The sequence below is a fragment of the Anomaloglossus baeobatrachus genome, chromosome 3, assembly GCF_048569485.1.
Source record: "Anomaloglossus baeobatrachus isolate aAnoBae1 chromosome 3, aAnoBae1.hap1, whole genome shotgun sequence".
NCBI classification, from domain to species: domain Eukaryota; kingdom Metazoa; phylum Chordata; class Amphibia; order Anura; family Aromobatidae; genus Anomaloglossus; species Anomaloglossus baeobatrachus.
Genome location: NC_134355.1, coordinates 696,643,149 through 696,664,915, shown reverse-complemented (window position 1 = coordinate 696,664,915; position 21,767 = coordinate 696,643,149). Strand labels below are relative to the sequence as shown.

Genomic DNA, 21,767 nt, shown 5'->3' with positions numbered 1-21,767 from the left:
ACGCTCCAGCGATCCCACCAGCAACCTGACCTGGCAGGGATCGCTGGAGCGTGGCTACACGAGTTGCTGGTGAGCTCACCAACAACCAGTGTCCCAGCCCCCAGCCAGCAGCGCCGCGTGGAAGATGCTGCGCTTGGTAACTAAGGTAAATATCGGGTAACCAACCCGATATTTACCTTGGTTACCAGTGCACGCAGCTACACATGCAGAGAGCAGGGAGCAGCGCACACCGCTTAGCGCTGGCTCCCTGCTCTCCTAGTTACAGCACATATCGGGTTAATTACCCGATGTGTGCTGCAGCTACATGTGCACAGAGCAGGGAGCAGCGCACAATGCTTAGCGCTGGCTCCCTGCTCTCCTAGTTACAGCACACATGGGGTTAATTACCCGATGTGTGCTGTAGCTACATGTGCACAGAGCAGGAGCTGGCACTGACAGTGAGAGCTGCGGACGCTGGTAACGAAGGTAAATATCGGGTAACCAAGGACAGGGCTTCTTGATTACCCGATATTTACTGTGGTTACCAGGCTCCGCAGAAGCCGGCTCCTGCTGCCTGCACATTTAGTTGTTGCTGTCTCGCTGTCACACACAGCGATCTGTGCTTCACAGCGGGACAGCAACAACTAAAAAATGGCCCAGGACATTCAGCAACAACCAATGACCTCACAGCAGGGGCCAGGTTGTTGCTGGATGTCACACACAGCAACATCACTAGCAAGGTCGCTGCTACGTCACAAAAGTTGTTCGTTAGCAGCGATGTTGCTAGCGATGTTGCTTAGTGTGACGGGGCCTTTATACAACTTTTTGTGCTGTTGCTTTTTTCTTGCCACTTTTGAGAGAAGTTGGAAGATCAGGACATCCCATGGAATGATAGAGTTACACAACGCACAAGAAAATATGCATACATTTTGGCACAAATGTTTCCTTTTGGGGAGAAACATTGTGTTATGAGTAGCACGGCCTCGAGTCTTGAATTTTGCAGCTTCTCGTAGGTGGCCTCAAGGCTTAAAATCCTGCAGCTTCTCGTAGGTGGCCTCAAGGTTTAAAGTCCTGCAGCTTCTCATAGGTGGCCTCAAGGCTTAAAATCCTGCAGCTTCTTGTAGGTGGCATCAAGGTTTAAAGTCCTGCAGCTTCTCGTAGGTGGCATCAAGGTTTAAAGTCCTGCAGCTTCTCGTAGGTGGCATCAAGGTTTAAAGTCCTGCAGCTTCTCGTAGGTGGCCTTGAGATGTGGATTCTTGCAGCTTCTCATAGGTGGCGTGGGTTTGGACTGCCGTTATGTGATGTTCTTTTGTTACGTTACTGTGCGGCCCCTGTGTCAGCAGCCAAGCTGTTCGGATCTGGATCCGCGGTGGCCAGGGGTCATGCGGCCACTCAAATAAAGGAGGTATTTACAGGGGATTGTATATTTAAAGTTCGTGACGCCACCCGTGGTGCGTGGTAAGGTGGAGTACCACCGCTGCAGCTGGGAGTACTCGGGGGGCGATGGAGTGGGCAGCTACGTGTTTAAATCCTCCACGGGTAGTGGGAATGCCAGGGACTCGGTGATGGTGTCTGGGGAGTGCCGTTGGGAGTGAAAGGGTCACTTTCGTACTCACTCAGTCCATAAAGCTGACACCGACAACTTGGTAAACCAAAGTTCTGGACACCGCTGCCACTGAGGGGAGCTTGTTTGGGTCCCGTTCCCACTGGTGTTGCCTGATGATCCGTGACCTTCCTCTTGGCACTTCTCTTGCTAGTTGGCCCCTGTAGTGTAGAACTAGTCGGGTCCCGCTCCCCAGTATGGCTAACTGAGGGAGCTTGCTCTCAGGGTTCACGCTTGGGATTTCCTGGATCGTTTAGTGGAAAGTCCTATCCCCCTCGTTGCGCTAGTACCCCGATTTTGGAGCGGGTGGGGAGCGGATCTTGAAGGCTCCGTTCTCGTCGGGTCAATTGTCAGGTTGCCTGAAGCTACTCCCTGACCTAGGGTCCACGTACCCCGTCGTGCCCTGGTCCTAGCCTGGTGATGGTGTCGCGGGCGGGGAGGAGGGTGTCAGCACACTACGCTCACCCCTTCTGCTCGGGTCCGGCGGTTGCTGCTCAGTGGTGGCTCGAGCTGTGGGCCGGATCCCGGGGGTTCTCGAGCGGCACTCCTCGCCCGTGAGTGAAAGGGGGGTTGTTGGGTGTGTAGTTTATTGTCCGTGATGCCACCCACGGTTGTGGTGATTTCACCACCGCTGCTCAATATGGGGATCCCGGGGATGGTGATGCGGAGCAGCCAGGTGTTGCGTTGCCCCTCCGTGGGTAGGGGTTGGTGATCCCGGGGCCCGGTGATGAGATGGGAGATGCAGGGCCTGGTGGGCGCAGGGACGCGGGGGCAGCGCTGTGCCTTGCGGCACTGTGGTACTCACTCAGCCTGAGACGTTGACACAGTTTTACGGTAAAACACACGGCTGGAAAGACGGTTCCCACGGACGGCTGCACTTGCTCTCCCAGTAGGTAATGGTGATGTCCCTCTGACCTGCACCTGATGTTTCTAAGTTGGTAGCGATGGGTTCCCACCGGTAACCCGCTCCCCGGCTTCAAGCTGGACCGGAGGAGCTCTCCTTTGCCCGCAGACGCTGGCCCTGAGGAACTGGTGCCCTGGCGGTGGCGGTGTTCCTCCTTAATGGTTGGACTGTTGCCTTCAATCGGGACTTGGTTGTTGGGGGATCTACGTCCCCTTCACTGACGGATTCGGCAAATTATGGCGACTCCTAGCCTTGCCGGGGTCCGAGAGGCCCCTGCCCTGGTGCTGACTGTCCTTTGCACGCTGCTCCAGACCGCCGGGTCACCACCCGTCCGCGGCCCTTCCAGGAACTCCCGAACAGTCACCCCTCTGGACAGTCACCGTCGTTGCTGACCTTGCTGACCCTGTCCTGCACACAGCTGGACTCTCTTCAGGCTTTCTTTCTGTCACCTTTCACCTTCCTTCACTTTCCCTTACTCCTCCTTTACCACTTCACTTCCCTAGCTTAACTTCTTGTTTACTCCTTCCACTTCCTCCTCCTAAACTGAACTACTTGGTTCTTCCCGCCTCCAGAGCTGTGAACTCCTCGGTGGGCGGAGCCAACAGCCTGGCCCACCCCCTGGTGTGAACATCAGCCTCTGGAGGAAGGCAACAAGGATTTTGGTTTAGCTTTAGTGTTCCTAACTGGGGTGTAGGGTGTGTTGGTGCAATGACCTGTGACCCCTGGCTTGCCCAGGGCGTCACAATGGTACAAGAGCACCGGCTATCCTCCTCGACAGTTTCATGCCCCTTGTCACGATCCCCTGCAACCGGGGGTCCAGCTCCTACTAGGCCCAGACCACCGTCTGCTACCTAGTGACTTCCAAAGAGCCCACACAATCAGAGTTTTTAGATTTAGCAATCCAGCAGAGCTGAGAGAGATAACCACGCCCACACCCGGTACTGTATGTACAACGTCTATAGATACTGAACTGCTAATCACAGGTGGGGTTGTGCCAGACTAGTTGAGTGCTACTGACCTTGTCTAGCAATGATAATTTCCTAAAGCTAAAATAAGCTTTCAGGTAAACTATCACACAGTGTGAAAAGAGAGGCATCCCTGAAGTCTCTGGGTTAACCATTACTGCATGCTATTTTCAGATTACATAGCAAAAACCTGGTGACAAAGTCCTTTTTAATAAATTGGGCAAAAAACAAAAATATTATTCTTCCCATACCGGGAGTCAACCCTGGGCCGCCTGGGTGAAAACCAGGAATCCTGACCGCTAGACCATATGGGAGGATGTCATTCCTTCTCACTGGTGAAGTTCTATAGAGACCGTAATGACACTAATAGAAGCTCCATTCTCTGCAGGATCACTAGAACTGCTGAGGTCTGACTCCTGTCTCTGGGCTTATTTAATCAAAAACTGAAGGATTTCTATTTTACTAATTTTTTGTTTGTATTGTAATGTCGTCTGCACCCGCAGTGTATACAGCAGACTCGGCTCCTGAGCCCGCTACCTACATCTGGAATAGATACCTGCAGTCAGTCAGGTGTTGTCTGTACAGCACAGTCTGCACCCGCAGTGTATACAGCAGACTCGGCTCCTGAGCCCGCTACCTACATCTGGAATAGATACCTGCAGTCAGTCAGGTGTTGTCTGTACAGCACAGTCTGCACCTGCAGTGTATATAGGCCACCCCCGTGCCAGAAGCCACTGCTGCTTGGATCTAGACCTTCAGGGGTGGTGGCTTGATGGTCTCCAGACCCGGGGGACTCACGGACACGCCGAATAAAATGGGTGTCATAGACGTATGGGCTAGGCCATACTAAGTTTGTGACACCACCCATGGTGTGTGGTGAGGTGGGACACCACCGCTGCTGTTACGGGGCACCCGGGGGAGATGTGGTGCAGCAAGATGTTAACCACTCCGTGGGCAGGTATGGTGGCCCCAGGACCTGATTCCTCTGGTACAGGGAGAATGACGACCGCAGGGGTTGCTGGTGTACTCACTTTTAGTAAAACACACAAGTCTCTGGTAAACCAAGGTGGTAGTGGCCGGTGTCGCGGCCGGTTGCGTTTGGGATCCCCCACCCGGCTGGTGGTCTCTAACCTTTTCCTGCACTGTTTAAGTAGAAAAGACTTCCCAGTTTGAAACGTAGGAGTCCGCTCCCAGCTGGATGTGGCCTAAAGAGCCGTGCCCGCAGACGCTGGCCCGTGGGATCTATGGGCCTTGGCGGTGACCTCTTATCCCTAATCGGTGGGCTGTTGTCTTCTATGAGGGACTTTGGGTGGGACAGACCTCTAGTCCTAGCCTCAATCTGTTAATTAACCAGTTCCACTTGTTTCTGGCTCCTGGCTTCAGGGTCCAAGTACAAAACAAAACCAATTGAATGAATAGGTCCATAGTATCACAAGCCATGCATATGAACGGTCACCAAAAAAGACCACAAAAACAGCAAAAAGACCTTCATATTAAATAGTCATTGCACCTCTATCTATTAAATACTTAAAACCATGTTTCATTTTATAATGAGGTGCAAATTTATTCATGAATGTACAAAATTGATAAAAGGATAACAATCAAAACAGCACAAAGTGCACAGTAGTGTTTGTAGAGACATATTAAAAACAGGAAGGTGCGCCCGGAGGGTCCAGCCCAGAAAACATGATAATATAGAAAATTATTGACATGGTACAATGATCAACGACCAATGAATCAGATCACTTGGTTATACAAAGATCTCACAGCATGCTCTAGATGTTCAGGGGACATGTAGTGTCAGTTATTTAAATGGATTGCCTGCAGTTTGTATTGTAGCAAAATTAACCATATATGGGCAGCAACCCACAAATAACATGAAGACAATCAGATCTTGATCATATGTCCACAGAAGTATTAGACAATATAACGTAGCCCTTGGCCTGACATGTATAAAAAACAACCCTCGCTGTACAATCAGAATTGCTTAATAATGGTGCCATATATGGCAAGGGAAATTTGCATGATTAGATGTATGCATGAAAATTTTAAACCTGCCAAGCCGGGATCCTGAATGGGATCACAGACTGCGTTGCTGGATCTAGTATCTTACCAAAGGGCTGGGGAGACCCTCAACATGCACACCTCCCTGCACCTCGACGCGTTTCGCTGCCGCTTCGTCGGGAGGTGCAGGGGTGATGTGGGTGGCTGATTATATACAGGCCAGTGTGTCCTACCGTCCTATAGTGGCGCGCCGCGGACGCCCGATGTCCATCACCCACGCTGCCCGGCGTCCCGGAAGTCAGACCGCGCATGCGCGCAAGCCGGACTCCCAATAGGACGCCGGGCAGAGGGGAGGAGGGAGGATCAGGGGGCAGTGCGCGCACAGGACGGAGGCTATCAACCACATCTCAGAGTGGTGACACCCGATGTCCGTCATCCACGCCGGCCAGCGTCACCGAGGCCAGACCGCGCGTGCGCTCAGGTCAGACCTCAATTGTGGCACTGGGCAGAGAGGAGGAGGGAGAATCAGGGGATCATGTGCACAAAGGACGGAGGTTATTAGCACTATATTGGAAAGGGGAAAGAAAGAGGGCAGCACAATAAAGCTGAACAGCCACATCCATGGAAAGATATATAAACATCATATCAACATTATAATGAGTTCAAGATATGAGATATTTCTTGTTTTGGTGTACTGTTCATATACATGGCTGTAAGTCCATAGGTGTAAACAACAATTCCGCTTCCTTTCTATTCCTTCTTTTCCATCTCATCCATCCTGAGTGTCCGGCCTACACAGCCCACCACATCTAAAAGATCATATGATAAAGAAAAGATGAAAAAATAATTAAAAACAAAAATATAAAACAGATGGCAAAACAACCAGCAGCAATTACAACCCTATATGGCGCAGCACCGCAGAGCAACAGGTCAAATCAGGTCAAAAAGGGTCTGTAACTAACCAAGTCGTTAAGACCCTTAGGTTTGGTGGTATCAAGTAGTGTTATCCAACGAGCCTCTCTTTTTAATAGTGCATTTTTTAGGTCACCACCCCTAGCCCCAAGATGGACCTGCTCAATACCCCTAAACTTCAACAGTCGCCAGTTAGAATTATGACATTCTTTAAAATGCTTGGGGATATTGTTAAGGATGCAGATGTCTTCTGGTCTGTGCAGTTTGGCCGCATTCCGGATGTCACGAAGGTGCTCAAGAATGCGCACCCTGAACTCACGGGATGTGAGCCCCACATACACAAGACCACATGGGCATATTGCCCAATAGATGATCCCTGATGTCCGGCAGTTGATAAAGTCAGTGACTTTATATGTGTTTTTTTGTGATGAGTCCCAAAATTCCAAAGCACGGTCCATCTGCGGGCAGGCGCCACAGTCTCCACATGGTCGAGAACCCCATCTTATGCCCTTACTAACCCCAAATGGTTTTGCAACAGCGGGAATATAATGACTTCTCACAATTTGATCTTTAAGGGTTTTTGACTTTTTAGGTGTAATCGCAGGTGATGGAGTCAAAATTTGATATAGATCATTGTCAGTATGAAGGATTGACCAATGTTTTTTAATAATATCCGACATTTCCCTCCACTGCGCATGATAAGGGGTAATGAAGCGAACCACATCACCATCATCCTTCTTAGTGCGAGTTTTAAGCAACTCACTACGTGGGGTATCCCTCGCCCTGGTATAGCCATCCTGTATGGCTTTGTGGTGATAGTGACGGGCACCAAACCGTTTTTTCAAATCATCCGACTGTCGTTCAAACAATGCATCACTGGAGCAGACATGTTTCACACGTAAAAATTGACCAACAGGTATGGAGTTAATCACCTGACTTGGGTGTGAAGATTTCGCACTCAGAAGAGAGTTCACCGCTGTTTTCTTGCGAAAAATATCTGTGCACAAAAGTCCATCGTTCCCTTTAAAAACTCGCACATCCAGGAAATCAATTTCATCATTACTGCAGATATAAGTAAGATTGATGTTATTAGTATTACCGTTGAGTCGTTGCATAAAGATGTCCAAGTGTTTGATCTCCCCCTGCCAAATCAAAAAAATATCGTCGATGTAGCGCAGCCACATATGGACTGCGCCCATCTCCGAATCTGGATATAAAATGGACCGCTCCCAATGTCCAAGAAAGAGGTTTGCGTATGAGGGCGCACAAGACGCCCCCATCGCAACTCCTCTCTCTTGGAGATAGAAGCGGTCCTTAAATAAAAAGAAATTATGAGAAAGAATAAATCTCAATAAAAGCAGGAGGAGATCAATCAGTTGGACATCCAGAGCCGTAGTTCTTAAGAAAAACTCAACCGCCTCAACCCCATCATCATGAGATATGGATGTATATAGCGACTCAACGTCTGCAGTTACCATGACTACATCCGTTTCAAAGATAATACCCTCCAATCTATTCAAAAATTCAGTTGAATCCTGAATGTATGAGGGAAGGGTGCTGACCAATGGCTTCAAATAATAATCTAGGAACCTGCAAGCAGGCTCACATAGACTATTATTGCCAGAAACGATTGGTCTTCCTGGTGGACACACTATATTTTTGTGAACTTTTGGCAAGAAATAGATGGTAGGTATGATCGGATGGTCAACAATCAGGCCCTCAAAGATAGACTTGGGTATAACCCCTCTTTCAAATGCCAAAAACAGTAAATCATGAAGTTCACTTTGATACCTCCTCAATGGGTTTGTTGTTAATTTGGTATAGCAATTGATGTCATTCAGCTGTCTAAAAGCTTCCACTTCATATTTATCTTTGCCCCAAACCACTACATTTCCGCCTTTGTCCGATTGTTTAATCACCACGTCATCCATATTCTTCAGTTCTTTAAGAGCCAGGCGTTGATTGTGCGTGAGATTATCATGTGTGCGTCTACAAGGTAAGCATCTAAGCTCCTGTGTTACCACCTTAGTAAATGCATCAATCACAGGACAGGTCGACAAAGGAGGAAATGCAGTGGATCTTTTTTTGATAAACGATGGAAAATTAGCCATATTTTGATCCTCTTGTTCCGCCAATAGCGACTCCAAAGTCCTCACTGCCGCCAATTCTTCCATTGACAGATCAGAATGTAAACTCCTCTCTTTTTTCAAAAAATATTTTTTGAAGAGAAGCTTTCGACCAAAAAGATTTAAATCTTTAATGGCAGTGAAGACGTCGAAGTCAGCCACCGGCGAAAAAGATAGACCAAGCTGCAAAACATTGATCTGATCATCTGTAAGAATTTTATCAGTAAGGTTAATTACCTTAAGTGTATCAGTGGGGTTAGAAGATTTTTTGGCATGTTGGCGTTGCTTTTTCTTGGTGGAATATCTGGTTTCCATCCTATGTGTAAAGAAACCATGTCCTCCTTGACCAATAAACGGGGGCCGGGGTCGTGATGATCCTTCCCCAGAGGAAAGTGACTCCGTATTAGATTGTGACTTCGAGCGGCTGTTGGATCCTGATCTCAAAATTTTGTTATGATGCCATCTGAAGACATTTCCACTCTGATAGTCAGCAACGTCACGTTTGAATTTTTGAGCCTTCTTCTGTTTGATGTCCGTCTCCCATTCCTCACATTCCTTAATGAGTTCCCTATCAAATTCTGCCAAAGCAGCCTCAGACATGTTCTCCTTAAGTTCTTTGTTGATTTTTTCAATTTCGCTCTCTAATTCTTGAATTCTCTTTTTATCAAAGCCAATCAAGAGCTCCAACATTGTACGGGAGCATAACTTGCAGGCCTCCTCCCACCTATTTTTAAATATATCATCTTCAACGACAAAGGCAGGAAATGTCTGAATGCGCAGACCCCTAGGTATGATATCCTTAGAGAGGTACTGCTCCAGTGATGCCCTATTCCACCAGGATTTGGTCCGCTTAAAGAGAAAATTTTTCAATTTGACCTGCAACTCACGGTGCTGAACCGGGGGCGAAGAGCCAAACTGGCCGCCGCCATCTCCAAACACGTCTGAGACCTGCGCTGCCCAGCTGGTATCCCGACCACGGTAATCCATAATTAGACCTATATTCCCAAGAAGAACACAAAACAAAACCAATTGAATGAATAGGTCCATAGTATCACAAGCCATGCATATGAACGGTCACCAAAAAAGACCACAAAAACAGCAAAAAGACCTTCATATTAAATAGTCATTGCACCTCTATCTATTAAATACTCAAAACCATGTTTCATTTTATAATGAGGTGCAAATTTATTCATAAATGTACAAAATTGATAAAAGGATAACAATCAAAACAGCACAAAGTGCACAGTAGTGTTTGTAGAGACATATTAAAAACAGGAAGGTGCGCCCGGAGGGTCCAGCCCAGAAAACATGATAATATAGAAAATTATTGACATGGTACAATGATCAACGACCAATGAATCAGATCACTTGGTTATACAAAGATCTCACAGCATGCTCTAGATGTTCAGGGGACATGTAGTGTCAGTTATTTAAATGGATTGCCTGCAGTTTGTATTGTAGCAAGATTAACCATACATGAGCAGCAACCCACAAATAACATGAAGACAATCAGATCTTGATCATATGTCCACAGAAGTATTAGACAATATAACGCAGCCCTTGGCCTGACATGTATAAAAAACAACCCTCTTTGTACAATCAGAATTGCTTAATAATGGTGCCATATATGGCAAGGGAAATTTGCATGATTAGATGTATACATGAAAATTTTAAACCTGCCAAGCCGGGATCCTGAATGGGATCACAGACTGCGTTGCTGGATCTAGTATCTTACCAAAGGGCTGGGGAGACCCTCAACATGCACACCTCCCTGCACCTCGACGCGTTTCGCTGCCGCTTCGTCGGGAGGTGCAGGGGTGATGTGGGTGGCTGATTATATACAGGCCAGTGTGTCCTACCGTCCTATAGTGGCGCGCCGCGGACGCCCGATGTCCATCACCCACGCTGCCCGGCGTCCCGGAAGTCAGACCGCGCATGCGCGCAAGCCGGACTCCCAATAGGACGCCGGGCAGAGGGGAGGAGGGAGGATCAGGGGGCAGTGCGCGCACAGGACGGAGGCTATCAACCACATCTCAGAGTGGTGACACCCGATGTCCGTCATCCACGCCGGCCAGCGTCACCGAGGCCAGACCGCGCGTGCGCTCAGGTCAGACCTCAATTGTGGCACTGGGCAGAGAGGAGGAGGGAGAATCAGGGGATCATGTGCACAAAGGACGGAGGTTATTAGCACCATATTGGAAAGGGGAAAGAAAGAGGGCAGCACAATAAAGCTGAACAGCCACATCCATGGAAAGATATATAAACATCACATCAACATTATAATGAGTTCAAGATATGAGATATTTCTTGTTTTGGTGTACTGTTCATATACATGGCTGTAAGTCCATAGGTGTAAACAACAATTCCGCTTCCTTTCTATTCCTTCTTTTCCATCTCATCCATCCTGAGTGTCCGGCCTACACAGCCCACCACATCTAAAAGATCATATGATAAAGAAAAGATGAAAAAATAATTAAAAACAAAAATATAAAACAGATGGCAAAACAACCAGCAGCAATTACAACCCTATATGGCGCAGCACCGCAGAGCAACAGGTCAAATCAGGTCAAAAAGGGTCTGTAACTAACCAAGTCGTTAAGACCCTTAGGTTTGGTGGTATCAAGTAGTGTTATCCAACGAGCTTCTCTTTTTAATAGTGCATTTTTTAGGTCACCACCCCTAGCCCCAAGATGGACCTGCTCAATACCCCTAAACTTCAACAGTCGCCAGTTAGAATTATGACATTCTTTAAAATGCTTGGGGATATTGTTAAGGATGCAGATGTCTTCTGGTCTGTGCAGTTTGGCCGCATTCCGGATGTCACGAAGGTGCTCAAGAATGCGCACCCTGAACTCACGGGATGTGAGCCCCACATACACAAGACCACATGGGCATATTGCCCAATAGATGATCCCTGATGTCCGGCAGTTGATAAAGTCAGTGATTTTATATGTGTTTTTTTGTGATGAGTCCCAAAATTCCAAAGCACGGTCCATCTGCGGGCAGGCGCCACAGTCTCCACATGGTCGAGAACCCCATCTTATGCCCTTACTAACCCCAAATGGTTTTGCAACAGCGAGGGTTGTTTTTTATACATGTCAGGCCAAGGGCTGCGTTATATTGTCTAATACGTCTGTGGACATATGATCAAGATCTGATTGTCTTCATGTTATTTGTGGGTTGCTGCCCATATATGGTTAATTTTGCTACAATACAAACTGCAGGCAATCCATTTAAATAACTGACACTACATGTCCCCTGAACATCTAGAGCATGCTGTGAGATCTTTGTATAACCAAGTGATCTGATTCATTGGTCGTTGATCACTGTACCATGTCAATAATTTTCTATATTATCATGTTTTCTGGGCTGGACCCTCCGGGCGCACCTTCCTGTTTTTAATATGTCTCTACAAACACTACTGTGCACTTTGTGCTGTTTTGATTGTTAGACTTTTATCAATTTTGTACATTCATGAATAAATTTGCACCTCATTATAAAATGAAACATGGTTTTGAGTATTTAATAGATAGAGGTGCAATGACTATTTAATATGAAGGTCTTTTTGCTGTTTTTCAGGGTCCAAGTACCCTCCTTTGTGCTACGGTTTCCGGGTCAATTTCCTGTGTCGGTACCGGTAGGCTCCAACCCTGGCCCAGTCCACCTCGATTCCACCGAGCCATCTTCCCGTCTCTTGCTGATGGAGACCACCGTCTGCCTCCTAGCGAAGGCACCAAGGCTCCTACCCTGGTACCTGTAAGTCAACTTCAGGCCTGACACACAGGCCTGACCTCCACTCCACACTCCTCTGTCCTTGAACTCCAAGACTGATCTGCCTTACTTTCCCGCCCCGGGCTGTCTGGACCCCTGAGTGGGCGTGTCCTAACCGCCTGGTCACGCCCACTGGTGTGTCTGTCTGTCCGTAAGCGAGGTGACTAGGGTTTAATGGTTGGCTGTGTGTTTCCTAGTGAGGGAAGGTGTTATGCAGGGGCCTATCTGTGACTACCTGGTTTTGCCAGGGCGTCACATATACAGCAGACTCGGCTCCTAAGCCCACTACCTACATCTGGAATAGATATCCGCAGTCAGTTATGTGATGTCTGTACAGTACAGTCTGCACCCGCAGTGTATACAGCAGACTCGGCTCCTGAGCCCGCTACCTACATCTGGAATAGATACCTGCAGTCAGTCAGGTGATGTCTGTACAGCACAGTCTGCACCCGCAGTGTAAACAGCAGACTCGGCTCCTGAGCCCACTACCTACATCTGGAATAGATACCTGCAGTCAGTCAGGTGTTGTCTGTACAGCACAGTCTGCACCCGCAGTGTATACAGCAGACTCGGCTCCTGAGCCCGCTACCTACATCTGGAATAGATACCTACAGTCAGTCAGGTGTTGTCTGTACAGCACAGTCTGCACCCGCAGTGTATACAGCAGACTCGGCTCCTGAGCCCACTACCTACATCTGGAATAGATACCTGCAGTCAGTAGGTAATGTCTGTACAGCACAGTCTGCACCCGCAGTGTATACAGCAGACTCGGCTCCTGAGCCCGCTATCTACATCTGGAATAGATACCTGCAGTCAGTCAGGTGTTGTCTGTACAGCACAGTCTGCACCCGCAGTGTATACAGCAGACTCGGCTCCTGAGCCCGCTACCTACATCTGGAATAGATACCTGCAGTCAGTCAGGTGTTGTCTGTACAGCACAGTCTGCACCCGCAGTGTATACAGCAGACTCGGCTCCTGAGCCCACTACCTACATCTGGAATAGATACCTGCAGTCAGTCAGGTGATGTCTGTACAGCACAGTCTGCACCCGCAGTGTATACAGCAGACTCGGCTCCTGAGCCCACTACCTACATCTGGAATAGATACCTGCAGTCAGTCAGGTGTTGTCTGTACAGCACAGTCTGCACCCGCAGTGTATACAGCAGACTCGGCTCCTGAGCCCGCTATCTACATCTGGAATAGATACCTGCAGTCAGTCAGGTGTTGTCTGTACAGCACAGTCTGCACCCACAGTGTATATGTGGCGCCCCTGACCTGGTCAGGCACCACTGAGTACTGCACCCATGCTGGGGACAGTACAACACAGGTAATCCAGAAGGCTGACCGAGGTGTGACTACACAGGCGCATAGTGATCAGGTCTCACACATGTACCCATGAGAGGACCCCTGGGGATCCCAGGAGGGGGAAAAGCCTTCACCTCCACTGGAATAGTGGAGGGGGCCAAAAGCCTCCATCTCCTCTCAAGGGGTGTGGTAAGAGAGTCTGGTTGCTAGGTGGCGTAGGCAGGCACAAAAGGGAAAAGGAGGAGGAGAGAACAGTCTAACAGGAGTCTGCAGCAGAGTGTGGAGGAGTGAGGAGCAGGAAAGTGAAGCTCTGACAGGAGCAGCAGTGAAGGTCCCAGGAGTGAGCCGGTTCAGAGCAGAGTCCAGGGAGCTCCGAGGAGAGCTGACCCCTTCCCCTGGGCTGCTGTAGTCTGACAGCGTCCGCGCAGTGGCTACCGACGGGGGAGAACGGTCACCTAGGAGTGCTACCCGAAACCCATCTCCAGCTAGAGAGAGAGCACAGAGTGGGAAGTAAGGAGACTGCTAGGGAGAACCAGGCCCAAACGGGCGGCAGATCCCGGAGCGGGGATAGATCCACCTTTCCCTGCTAAACCTGCCGGTGTGGGGCCCTCAAAGCCCACACCACAACACCACAAAAGCCGCAGCCCCGTAGCCACAGTTAGGGCCCACAGTTCACAGGAGGCAAGCAGCTGGAGTGATCTGGTCCAGGCGACAAGCAAACGGCAACCGAAGGGGAGAGAGGCTTCAGCAACTTCCCTGGGTGACCCCCATAGGGACTAAAAGTCGGGGTTACCCCAAACCACCAAGGGCTAAGGAAGGCGAGTCGGTAGTCACCATCATCAGTCAGCCTGAAGGATACCTGGTTCCAGCCTGGTTCATCCCAGCTACGCCCGGGTTACTCACCCTGCCATCTGAAGTGAGTAAAAACCCTGAAAGACACTCTGCGTGTGTGGAGTTATTCTGCGCCTTGTGGTACTACGCACCTACACAGGGCCCTGGGGCTTGCCTCACTCTCAGGGGGCTATTCCAACTAACTGCACTCACCATCAGCCCCAGGCGTCCCTCAACCTGCAGTGGCGGTCCCCACTGACCGCAATTCTGAGAGTGGCGTCACGACAAGAAGAAGATCTCCTACCTGTGACAAGATCCAGCCGAGTGGAGTCCCTGAAGGTAATGCACCGACACTACACCTGTGGGGCTTCACATCTGGCGTCACGAACAGGATAAGGACTAGACCTGTTGAGACAGGTGACCATGTGCCTGGGCGGTCCGCTTGAAAAATTGGAAGCGCCGCCATATTGCCACCATGAAAAGCGCGCTGAAAAACAACAGCAGCCCGCGCTGGGAGAAGTTACCGCCCACGAAGAGGTGTGGCTACCCAGAGATCCCCTGCAGAGTTCTGACCTCGCTTGTGAAGAGAGCGGAAGCGTCCAGAGACGGCGGGAAGGAAAGAGAGCCACAAGCCTGCTGCTGCAGAGAGAAGAGATGGAGTCCGGACGTGGATACCCAGAACCAGGCTCTGCTGCCTGGTGGTGCCGGGAGCTTGCTATCTTCTGCGATCAGCTGGAGGCCAGGATTATGCGACAGCTCAGTGAGGGACGCACGGAGCTTCTGGAGATGGCTGCGGCGGTTCGGACCTACGAGGAGGGAGCCGCGCGACGCCTGCCAGATCGAGCGGCGACGACTCAGATCCCGATGGTGCCACCGATGGGTGAGTCCAGAGTTGCCCCGGCCAGCGCAAGTGCTCCGACCCCTGCTGCTACGACCGCGGTCCCAGAAGAGGCGCCCGGCGCGGCGACGCTGAGCCAGGCCGCAGCCATGCCAGGTGCGGCCCGCCAAGCCCAGGCCGCCGCAGCGATGCCCTGCTCGGCCCGCCAAGCCCAGGCCGCCGCAGCGATGCCCTGCTCGGCCCGCCAAGCCCCGGCCGCCGCAGCGATGCCCTGCTCGGCCCGCCAAGCCCCGGCCGCCGCAGCGATGCCCTGCTCGGCCCACCAAGACTCGGTCCCTGCAGCGACGCCCAGCCCAGCCTGCACAGATCCCATCGCAGCTGCGACGCCGATCCAGGCCGCCGCCATACAGGGCGCGGCCCGCCAAGACCAGGCCGCCGCCATACAGGGCGCGGCCCGCCAAGAGATTGCATCACCATTTTCCCCGGCCTGCAAGGCCAGAGCAGACACCGCTCCCCAGTCCAAAGAGGTCCCTGCTAGGAAGTCCACGCTGGGGGAGGACCCTGCATACTGGCAGCTGAAGGCTGACCTGGAGGCCAAGTTCCCACAGGAGATGGTGGACCGATACATGCTCCCTCCGCACACCCCTAAGGCAACCCCAGCAGCAACCACGCTGAAGAGTCCACCGCCTGGGCCAGCTGAGGAACACTCATCCCCAGCGCTGCCACGACCAGAGTGCAGCGAAGAACTAAGGGGGAGAGGAGGGCAAGAAGCTGAGGAGTTGCCCCCGGAGCCAGCAGCAGTGCTAGTCCCAGAGCCGGAGATGCTGCCATATTCCCGTTGGGACGAGGAAGACCTGACACCTCCTGCGGAAGAAGACCTGCCCAACCGCCCCACCTGGGAGCTTGTAAGCTGCACTTCGCAGAATCCCGCCCGCAAGACACAGCGCCGCAGTAGAACCCAGTCTTTCCCTGCACCGCCATCCCCAGAGCAGAGAGAAGTCACGGCCAGAGACCTACAAGAAAAACGGTTCCTGAGAAGAGCCAAAGCCCAGGTCAGAGGACCCCTTTGTAGAGGAGTAGTGGAGGACTTCAGCCTAAAGTCAGGATACGGGTTCATTGTTGCACCTGGTATCAAAGAAGGTATCTTCGTCAATAGAAGAGACGTTAGAGCTCATTTGCCCAGAGGACACCCTGGCAGAAACTTAAAAATGGGAGACTCCGTACAGTTTACCCTGCATCAAGGCGAAAGAGGCTGGTACGCGCTAGATGTAGTACCATGTACCAGCAAACCCCACAGCCATCCCATGTTACAAGATAAAGAAACAGATACAGAGAAAGAAACAGATACAGAAGATACAGAAGAAAGAAAAGAAAAGGAACCCATTGATGACCAAGATGAAAGAGATCGAGAAAGCAACAGGTGCCGCAGCCCTACAGGCCCAAGCCCTGGTGAGGAGGAATCTGCATAAAGTAAAGTACACCAAGTTACTGTTTGACCAGTTTTGAAGTTTGCAACGTTTTACAAGTTTAAGCAATGTGCCCACATAAACTGATGTGAGAAATAAACCTTAAGGCTATGAACTGGCTATAGCCACAAACTCTCGCAGTGTAAATAGTTACACCAGAGGCACCACCACCAGAGCCAGCCTGTTTAGGGGCTTGGCTCGTCTGCAACCAGGGAGCACGTCCGTATATAGGGCCTTGGCTCACCTGCAACCAGAGAGCATGCCTGTTTATGGGGCCTGGCTCTCCACCACAAAGAGGGTACCTGGTCAGCACCAACTGTGAAGGCCGCCTCTGGATCCTGCCAGAAGTGGCTGAAGGCGCGGCTTCACCAGGCCAGGTATGCCCTGAAGACCACCAGACCATGAAAGCCGCCTCTACATCCTGCCAGAAGTGGCTGAAGGCGCGGCCAACGTGAGAGGGTTTTGGGTGGGTTAACGGACTTGTGGGTGGAGGGTGGTGATGTATGGTACCTGGTGCTTTTAAAAATGTTTTACATGTTTTAATGTTTTATGCATTTTAAAATGTTGTCTTGCAGCTCGAGGACGTGCTGGTGATAACTAAGGGGGAATGTGGCGCCCCTGACCTGGTCAGGCACCACTGAGTACTGCACCCATGCTGGGGACAGTACAACACAGGTAATCCAGAAGGCTGACCGAGGTGTGACTACACAGGCGCATAGTGATCAGGTCTCACACATGTACCCATGAGAGGACCCCTGGGGATCCCAGGAGGGGGAAAAGCCTTCACCTCCACTGGAATAGTGGAGGGGGCCAAAAGCCTCCATCTCCTCTCAAGGGGTGTGGTAAGAGAGTCTGGTTGCTAGGTGGCGTAGGCAGGCACAAAAGGGAAAAGGAGGAGGAGAGAACAGTCTAACAGGAGTCTGCAGCAGAGTGTGGAGGAGTGAGGAGCAGGAAAGTGAAGCTCTGACAGGAGCAGCAGTGAAGGTCCCAGGAGTGAGCCGGTTCAGAGCAGAGTCCAGGGAGCTCCGAGGAGAGCTGACCCCTTCCCCTGGGCTGCTGTAGTCTGACAGCGTCCGCGCAGTGGCTACCGACGGGGGAGAACGGTCACCTAGGAGTGCTACCCGAAACCCATCTCCAGCTAGAGAGAGAGCACAGAGTGGGAAGTAAGGAGACTGCTAGGGAGAACCAGGCCCAAACGGGCGGCAGATCCCGGAGCGGGGATAGATCCACCTTTCCCTGCTAAACCTGCCGGTGTGGGGCCCTCAAAGCCCACACCACAACACCACAAAAGCCGCAGCCCCGTAGCCACAGTTAGGGCCCACAGTTCACAGGAGGCAAGCAGCTGGAGTGATCTGGTCCAGGCGACAAGCAAACGGCAACCGAAGGGGAGAGAGGCTTCAGCAACTTCCCTGGGTGACCCCCATAGGGACTAAAAGTCGGGGTTACCCCAAACCACCAAGGGCTAAGGAAGGCGAGTCGGTAGTCACCATCATCAGTCAGCCTGAAGGATACCTGGTTCCAGCCTGGTTCATCCCAGCTACGCCCGGGTTACTCACCCTGCCATCTGAAGTGAGTAAAAACCCTGAAAGACACTCTGCGTGTGTGGAGTTATTCTGCGCCTTGTGGTACTACGCACCTACACAGGGCCCTGGGGCTTGCCTCACTCTCAGGGGGCTATTCCAACTAACTGCACTCACCATCAGCCCCAGGCGTCCCTCAACCTGCAGTGGCGGTCCCCACTGACCGCAATTCTGAGAGTGGCGTCACGACAAGAAGAAGATCTCCTACCTGTGACAAGATCCAGCCGAGTGGAGTCCCTGAAGGTAATGCACCGACACTACACCTGTGGGGCTTCACATATACAGCAGACTCGGCTCCTGAGCCCGCTACCCACATCTGGAATAGATACCTGCAGTCAGTCAGGTAATGTCCGTACAGTACAGTCTGCACCCGCAGTGTATACAGCAGACTCGGCTCCTGAGCCCACTACCTACATCTGGAATAGATACCTGCAGTCAGTCAGGTGTTGTCTGTACAGCACAGTCTGCACCCGCAGTGTATACAGCAGACTCGGCTCCTGAGCCCACTACCTACATCTGGAATAGATACCTGCAGTCAGTCAGGTAATGTCCGTACAGTACAGTCTGCACCCGCAGTGTATACAGCAGACTCGGCTCCTGAGCCCACTACCTACATCTGGAATAGATACCTGCAGTCAGTCAGGTAATGTCTGTACAGCACAGTCTGCACCCGCAGTGTATACAGCAGACTCGGCTCCTGAGCCCACTACCTACATCTAGAATAGATACCTGCAGTCAGTCAGGTGTTGTCTGTACAGCACAGTCTGCACCCGCAGTGTATACAGCAGACTCGGCTCCTGAGCCCGCTACCTACATCTGGAATAGATAACTGCAGTCAGTCAGGTGATGTCTGTACAGCACAGTCTGCACCCGCAGTGTATACAGCAGACTCGGCTCCTGAGCCCGCTACCTACATCTGGAATAGATATCTGCAGTCAGTCAGGTGTTGTCTGTACAGCAAAGTCTGCACCCGCAGTGTATACAGCAGACTCGGCTCCTGAGCCCACTACCTACATCTGGAATAGATACCTGCAGTCAGTCATGTGTTGTCTGTACAGCACAGTCTGCACCCGCAGTGCATACAGCAGACTCGGCTCCTGAGCCCACTACCTACATCTGGAATAGATACCTGCAGTCAGTCAGGTGTTGTCTGTACAGCACAGTCTGCACCCGCAGTGTATACAGCAGACTCGGCTCCTGAGCCCACTACCTACATCTGGAATAGATATCTGCAGTCAGTCAGGTGTTGTCTGTACAGCACAGTCTGCACCCGCAGTGTATACAGCAGACTCGGCTCCTGAGCCCGCTACCTACATCTGGAATAGATACCTGCAGTAAGTCAGGTGATGTCTGTACAGCACAGTCTGCACCCGCAGTGTATACAGCAGACTCAGCTCCTGAGCCCACTACCTACATCTGGAATAGATACCTGCAGTCAGTCAGGTGTTGTCTGTACAGCACAGTCTGCACCCGCAGTGTATAGAGCAGGCTCCGCTCCTGAGCCCACTACCTACATCTGGAATAGATACCTGTAGTACACGTTGGCAGCCAATGGTTTGAAGAAAGAAAAAAAAACAGAACACAACACAACGTTATCCAAGAAAGTCAATGATATTGTCAGGTGGTGAAAAGTCACCTCAGAGGTCACCAACAAGAATATTAACTCAGATTGTAGAGCATTTGCTTAGTAAGTGAGAGGTAGTGGGATTGATGCCTGCCCTTCTTTTTTTTTTTTAATATTGGGACTATTATCTCCTTAGTCCTGACCTGGTACCTCCCTATTACAGTATGAGGTGACCCAGTACCTCCCTATTACAGTAGGAGGTGACCCAGTACCTCCCTATTACAGTACAAGGTGACCTCATACCTCCCTATTACAGTACAAGGTGACCTCATACCTCCCTATTACAGTATAAGGTGACCCGGTACCTCCCTATTACAGTACGAGGTGACCTCATACCTCCCTATTACAGTATGAGGTGACCCGGTACCTCCCTATTACAGTACGAGGTGACCTCATACCTCCCTATTACAGTATGAGGTGACCCCGTACCTCCCTATTACAGTACGAGGTGACCCGGTACCTCCCTATTACAGTATGAGGTGACCCAGTACCTCCCTATTACAGTAGGAGGTGACCCAGTACTTCCCTATTACAGTACAAGGTGACCTCATACCTCCCTATTACAGTACAAGGTGACCTCATACCTCCCTATTACAGTACAAGGTGACCTCATACCTCCCTATTACAGTATGAGGTGACCCGGTACCTCCCTATTACAGTACAAGGTGACCTCATACCTCCCTATTACAGTATGAGGTGACCCGGTACCTCCCTATTACAGTACAAGGTGACCTCATACCTCCCTATTACAGTATGAGGTGACCCAGTACCTCCCTATTACAGTATGAGGTGACCCCGTACCTCCCTATTACAGTACAAAGTGACTTTCCTCCTTTGGGCACATTGTGGAGTTGAGCGCTGAGTTGGTGACATTGATGTTCCCCTCCCCCCTCAGAATAGGGCAAATTGTGTAGATAATGAGCCGGTGACTCCACAATCAGCCCTCACAGCTGTAGTCGTGGCCGAGTGGTTAAGGCGATGGACTAGAAATCCATTGGGGTCTCCCCGCGCAGGTTCCAATCCTGCCGGCTACGAGGAGAGTCTTTGTGATGGCTTTTATGTACGGAGTATTGTGCTCTATGACTATTTTCCTGGATTCACATTCATTGTTTAATTCCCATAAAGTGGATTATGTAGAATAATTTTGGTAATTTATAACTGAACCTTCTTCCTGTAGATCTGATCTGATCGCGGTCACGGATAATGCGCTGAAATAATATAAGGGAGAGGACAGAGACACCACGAGACGTCCCGGGACCGGCAGAGTCCAGACAAATAATGGTTCCTATAATAGCGGCCATTCTTATTTTCTTACTATAGGAGCCGCTTTTTTTCCGTCGGTCCCCTCTGTGCGGTCACAACCTGGGGGGAAATGTTCTCCTTGTTCTGGAAATTGTTACTAACGCCTCAAAACTCTCATCTAATCAGACTGATAAAAGTTAATGTCACGTATAGAGGCTGAGGGGAAAAGGTTTTAAAGAAAGAAAAAAATCTAAAGATATTTTTTCAAAAAAAATCCCCAAAAAATAAAAAAAATATAATACATTATACCAATAAACACGTATATTTCTATAAAACAAAAACAAACAAAAACGTGCACGTATTTGGTATTGCCGCGTCCAGAATGACCCGATCTATAAAACTGTCACCTTAGTTGAACAACAGAAAGAAAAAAAAAATTGCAAAAATGAGGCTTTTTCATCAAATTGCTGGAAAAAAGTAGATTAAAACATCATCAAAATGTTATATATAAATAAATATAATGTCCCTGAAAAGAGTCTACTATAGAGCGCCGTCACCCGAAATATAGAAAAGCCGCCGCTGTCGTGAGTCTCCTGATCAGAGCGATTAGAGCTATA

General features: G+C 50.3%; 1 non-coding gene across 1 annotated transcript; it reads left to right on the top strand.

The window, feature by feature from the left end:
• Positions 1-20,860: 20,860 nt before the first annotated feature.
• TRNAS-AGA (transfer RNA serine (anticodon AGA)) lies at positions 20,861-20,942 on the top strand. Its single transcript has one exon. It is a non-coding gene; the product is annotated as a tRNA-Ser (tRNA).
• Positions 20,943-21,767: the final 825 nt, after the last annotated feature.